Source organism: Syngnathus floridae, chromosome 6 (genome assembly GCF_059516105.1).
Source record: "Syngnathus floridae isolate MCC-2025c chromosome 6, RoL_Sflo_1.0, whole genome shotgun sequence".
NCBI lineage: Eukaryota > Metazoa > Chordata > Actinopteri > Syngnathiformes > Syngnathidae > Syngnathus > Syngnathus floridae.
In genome coordinates this window covers 7688183-7694384 of record NC_142418.1, presented here as the reverse complement: position 1 = coordinate 7694384, position 6202 = coordinate 7688183, and the positions used below count along the sequence as shown (strand labels likewise).

The 6202-nt window shown below is 38.6% G+C and overlaps 1 protein-coding gene across 3 annotated transcripts in view; it reads right to left on the bottom strand.

The window, feature by feature from the left end:
* grm3 (glutamate receptor, metabotropic 3) overlaps nucleotides 1–6202 on the bottom strand; it is a 162256-nt gene that overhangs the window by 144461 nt on the left and 11593 nt on the right. The window lies entirely within an intron of this gene.

The following is a 6202-nucleotide window of genomic DNA, read 5'->3' as shown; positions in this document are numbered from 1 at the left end:
GAGTGGTTGTCAACCTAATTACTGCTTGTCTCGTAAAGTGACAACAGTTTTGACACTTTAAGTCAAAACACCATGGAAAGATTCTCTCAGACACTTTCTTCATAACAGCACACGGAGATGGAAAATAAAGTCGATATATGACTCATCGTGGTTGCACCCAAAAGAGAAAAATGACAGCTGCTTGTAAGGATTTGCTGCTCTATTTGTTCTTTTGTGCACCTTACCAACCAGGAACCAGGGTGTGTATGAGCAATTTCACAAATACATGTGATGTAATAAATGTTTATTACCACATGGAAATCATTCGGAAATTTCTTCATCAGAAAAACACCGGTGACGAATCTACGTGAAAAATGCAACGTGAAAAGACAGATTGATGGCCGCTTAGGCTTTGAGTCAAATGATTTTACCAGAGGCCATATGGTAAAAATAGAGAAAATGATGTGATACGATTGCACAATAGGTGTGAGCCGGATATGGTTCAACCCCCAAAAATGTGTCCTGGTATAGCCGACTGTGAATTTTCACACTTGGGTTTTTTCCAGCTGTAACGTGACTGAAATCTTCAGCTTGGCTCATGCTGCTGGAACATATTTGCAATCCAGGGCAGTGTTTTCTAACTTTTATTGAGCCAAGGCACATAGCTGACATTCAAGGAATTTCTCAGCACACAATCTAACAAAAATTCGAAAAAAAGAAGACACTGGTTAATTTTACCTTCTGCTATTTGGTGGAAGAGCATTTAATTATCTGTTATTTTAAGTCACCAGCATAATTACATTAAAAAAAAAATCATGACTTGGGAATGATTAATCAAATACTATATCCTCACAGTGCTGTGTTGGAGCTTTAAATCTCGGCTCCTTCCTGTGCAGTGTCTCCATTGCGGGACTTTTCTCCGGGTACTATGGCTTCCACACACATATTCCTTAAACATGCACGTTAGCTTCATTGAAGACTAAATTGTCCATAGGTGTGAATGCTTGTTTGTCTAGAAGTCAGCTGGGTTAGAATCCAGCTCACCCGTGGTCCCTATAAGGTTATGTGGTGCATAAAATGTGTGGCTTTTTGAAAGTGCTTCAGTCATGATGTCACGTTGTATGTGAACAATAAATAAAAAAAAAAGTTTTCAAGTCTACACACTTGACCTGTAAAGTGAATTTAAAGATTTCTTTCAAATATACTGTACAAATTTGAAGATCATTTTAAAAAACTTGTATGTACCATGAGGTACTACTGAATTGTGACGATCGTCACACCAAACTGAAAACACTGTGTCATCCCGAGATGGAGGATTTGCACACACAGGTCACTGATAACGCCATTTCAGGCGGTCCCAGTAATTCATTGACATGTTAACAGTGCCAGAAGGAAGACATCTGGAAGAGGCATTTGGCCCGAGTGCTCCCAATGACATTCTCCTTATTCACCTCGTATTCTCACTGAAGGTCGACAGTGACGAATGTTGCTAACTGGCGTGAGTGATGTGTTGGGTGGAGGTTGAGGTCCTGTTGGTGTACACGGGTGGAGATAAGAAAAGCGTGACTTCAGGCAGGGATTAGGTGTTAAGGATAAAAAAAAAAAAGAAAAAAAATTCCAGAAACAGGACCCAGTGTGCCGTGATGCACTCAGGAGGGATACACCCAAAGTGTGACTCAACACTTGATTCATGGTTGTGGGCAACTTTTTTTAAGCCACGACTCTCAACACAACTCGTTTGTTTTCATTTAGTGGCTTCCTACAGAAAAACAGATGTTTTTTTTTTTTTTTTTTAAAGTGGATGTTTTTCAAATTAACAAAAGATAAAAGGTTCAGGGGACAAATGGTCCTTATAGAAGGACTTCATGCTTTGGTTGTTGTTTAATCTGAGTCATACTGACGGAATTGCGAAAAAACACCACATTTACGAGATTCAATTTTGAATTCAACCAAAATACCTCAAAAATGGTTCGAATCAACATCATATGCAGCTGCAAGTGAGATGTCAGAAAAATCTGGCCAGGCATTTACTTAACAAGGCAAATTTACGCATTTACTTTATTTCATTGATTAACTTCTCTTCGCATGTGTTTGCTGATTAAAATCTTCATTAAAACATTGTAGTAAAAGGTTTAATGATTGCAACAGTTGGGACTTAAATCATTTGATGTATTGAAAAAATGTGTTATGAAATAGTGCGTGGCATAAAATGTCACGTGACTGACCTGACTGTTGCGGCAGGATTTTGTTCAAGCTCTATGCACGTCGAGAAGGCAAATGTCAGCAAGTCTCCAAAATCATTCACTGTTTGGTTGGAAAATATTTCACATTCCTTTCAAGGTTTTGTATTCTGACAATTCGCTAATGTCCGTGTGCTTTGATGTTGTATGAAATGTCGGTCATTTTGGTGTGGGCATCAATCACTCGAGCAGTGAGCGAGAGGAAAACAGGCCGTACTAAGTACATGCTGCGGGCAGATGTTTAGTCTGCACTTGTCGGCGTATGATGAACTCAAGAGGAAAATTAAAGGGGGAAAATGAAAACAAAATCTGTGGAAAAAAAAAAGTTTAAAGAGCCTAACAGGTTAATGATAATAAAAAAAAACATTCAATTGCAATTTTAAGTAGCCTGGCAAAATTGTTACTTTGACTGGTTCTTTGACTTACAAGCAACCTGACTTTTTTGTAAAAACTTTTAACATAAAAAAAGAATACTTACAGGCATATAGTTTTACCATCTGCAAAAAGACTAATACTTTTGCAGCTTAATTCGAACCCATTTCTATACTTACCATCCAAAGTTTAATTTTTAAAATTGTATTTAAGTGTGTCCAAAATTTGAACAAAATCATGCAAAGCTCAGGCAAATATTTAAATATACTTCAACATTTCTCACTGTCAGATAAGCTTATTGTAATTGATACCCAAATAAGCTATTTTGTTGATATTGTACTCTACTGCGCCCAGACCCTATCTTATACCCGACTTATAAACTCCAAGATTTGTTTGACTTCTCCAGCATTTTCTACCTAGAAAGTGTTGGTTGAACAACTTGTAAGCTTGATGCTTATGCTGACTGAATGAACTACTTGTTTGCTCTGCAGTACATTTACATATACTATGCATTTCTACCCTCCATGTCAAAAACAACAGGAAATATCTACAGCGGTGCCAAAGGAGGATAAAGAAAGCTTCTAAGCATACAGCAGTCATGCATGCACACAATCACACCTATAGAATATGAGACCGTTGCCATGATGATGGATGAGGATTCACGGGAGGCCAGATGGTGACTTCCACGTATGTATCACCCGAGCGGCTCCGGCTGGATATCCCATTACTGATTCATATAGAAAGCATGTCAGAAAACACAATGCAGTAGTTTTCATTTTGCCATGGAAATGGTAGCAACGTTTTTAGCTGGTAAATTTAGAATGTATTTACCGTTCAACTCCATCCACTGGAGATATAAATGACGTGTAATGGAGTACTGCATATGTGATTCCCATCAAGGGGGCTGTGGGAATTTTTCTTCATTACTTATAAATATAGCTTTGTTCATCTACATGTTGCCAGCGTCTTATAATGACAATTATATGCTCTTGCACTTGCTTCCTGCAAGTCTATCTGGTTGTGCAGCACTGCTATATGTAGTAATTCCCTCCACACAATCTGTATGTTCAAAAACAAGTCAGCATTCATACAGTACATGGTCACTGTGAATTGGTTCAACCTGTCAAATGTGCCAATTTATACTGTCTCACACCACAATTTTAACTTCTACTGACAGGGGAAAAACTGCATGAGGTCTTTAAGAGAATTTAAGCTGCACATATGCAGTAAGTAGGTTAACCACATGTGTTTTTGACATTGACAGTCCCTTCAAATGCTGAAAAAAAAAAAGGTGCTGCACCATGGAAGTCTGTTTTATTCTTACGAGTGTGTGTGTGTGCATGTATATATATATATATATATATATATATATATATATATATGTTTGGAAGCAAAAGAGCAGCACTGCAAAATTCTCAACCATAACGCTAGCACCAAAGCGAGAGCGAATATATAAAAATCCCAATCTGCGCATACATTGTAGATCATAAAAGTAGCTTCATCAGGGTCGCAGTAGCGACAAAGGGGCTATAGACTTCCAAGCTGTTATTTCAAAGCTACTATTACTCCATGCTGCTTTAAAACTCTGGTTGTGTTTCTAGTCATGGACAAAGCTCTCAGCCCATATGATGGCCACCTGTGTAAATGCTTGAAGTATCTAGTAGCTCTCAAGTGCAGACACCAGAGACCTGATTCATTTTTTTGTGGCTTTTGGAAGTCGTGTAGGCATAAAACACTCATATGTTCTATTTTCAGTCTAGGTTAGTGTTTCTTTCCTCCCTTTTGTGCACACTAATTGTGTCGCATTGCCTCAAAAGTATTGTAGGTGCATCCATGGGGAGTGTGTATATGCAAGTCTATGTTGGAGGCGTCTGTGTATTGACACAGCATTAACATGAATGAAAATATTTTTGCTGTGTTCGGACAGCATGTAAGGAACACCCCGAGTATTTGGACGCAGCCTATCCAAACAAACACCAGACGTCAGCACTCAATCAAAGCCCCATTTCACACTCACCAAAGCCCCTAAAATCCCAAAAGGTGAAGGGGCTTCCGACAAGGTCACTCTGGAATTCATGAATGTTTAAATGATGATGAAGCATTACATACTTGTGGTGTAAATGCATTAGAGTGTGTATATTACTGAGGGTCAATAAGCTCTCCAAAGACTTGGTGCGGTAAAAAAAAAAAATATATATATATATATATTGAATGATTCTTGTATTTTATTGATTCAAGTACACATATGGAAAAGCAGTGTTTGACCCCTTTGGGCTTTCAAGTAACAAACTGTTTTGTCGAGGTCCAATTACCCATTTGTATATGGTAACTCATGGAAAAAAAAGATGTTCTGTTTTTTTTAGTACAGATTGTGTTTACTATGATTTTTATCTGATCGTTACTCAGCTGGAAATAATACTGATAACCAATGAAATGGCCGATTAATTCAAAATCTATATGATGAACAAATTTTATTCGAATAAATAAGTTTACAGTTTTACAATATTTGATTGATATTTGGGTATTTGAATGTACTATCTTAGTCTCGTGTTATAATGCATAGGTGTTAAGTCAAGGCTCGGGAAGTCAGACCCGGTTCGCAACATAATTTTTGTGGGCCCAAAAGCAAATGTGCCAACTTTCATTAACCTTGCTAAAATCTGTATTGAATCTTTAAATGATTAGGTGTGATGAATATTATAATAATTATTACAATTATTATAATAATATTGAAATAATAATTCTACAGCTGCTGTGGGAGATATGTGCTACATGGGCGGCATCAAGCACTACACAAATCAAGAGGAGGGGAGGGAAGTGGAAACTGAGCGAGGATTAAGAAGCAATATGTGTGGAACCTGACTGTTGCCATCTATGGTAGAATGTCGACTGATTAGATCTGGTAGGAAGGAGTAAATGGATACTGCGCCCACTGGCTATGTACATTAGCCTTTTTAAAATGGCTATTAATCTGGGCCAGGGGCTTAGGCAAAAGGGAAAACAAAATCCCACAGAGCACCTTTCATCAGGTTGTAAGGTTAATGCACACGCTTAACAAAAATGCCTCAGCTCCAGACGGGTGATAGTGTGTCAGTCAGCCAAATTCCCCTGACATTGAGCAGTTGTCTCGCTCAGACCAGCAGACGAGAGGCTATAATTGCAACAAGGCAGCGGTATAACCGAGTTTGTGTATGTTGCGAGCCCACAAAGTCCTTCTGTTCTCTTGGGAACAGGTGCAACGTGGGAGTTAAAGCTACCAGATCCCCCACATTGGTATGAGGGGCTAGGCCCCAGCTGCTAGTTAATGCGGTCGATTGCAATTTCATGATCCTGACTGTGTTTCAATTTATACTGCTGTTGTAACTTAACACTCCAATACACTGTACCGCCTGTGTCGTAAGCAGTCAAACTACTAATGAACTCACTGAAGACATTTGGTTTTGCATGACTTGCTTCAACATCGCTTGCCAGAGCCATGACCATAAGTTGGAAAATGTTTCAGTCTACAACATTATCCAAAGAAAGAGTTTACGGTGTTTTCCCCCTTTCCTAATCCCTAAGATGCTTATGCTTGACTGATTAGCATGACATCATGTTGGTGTCACCACAAA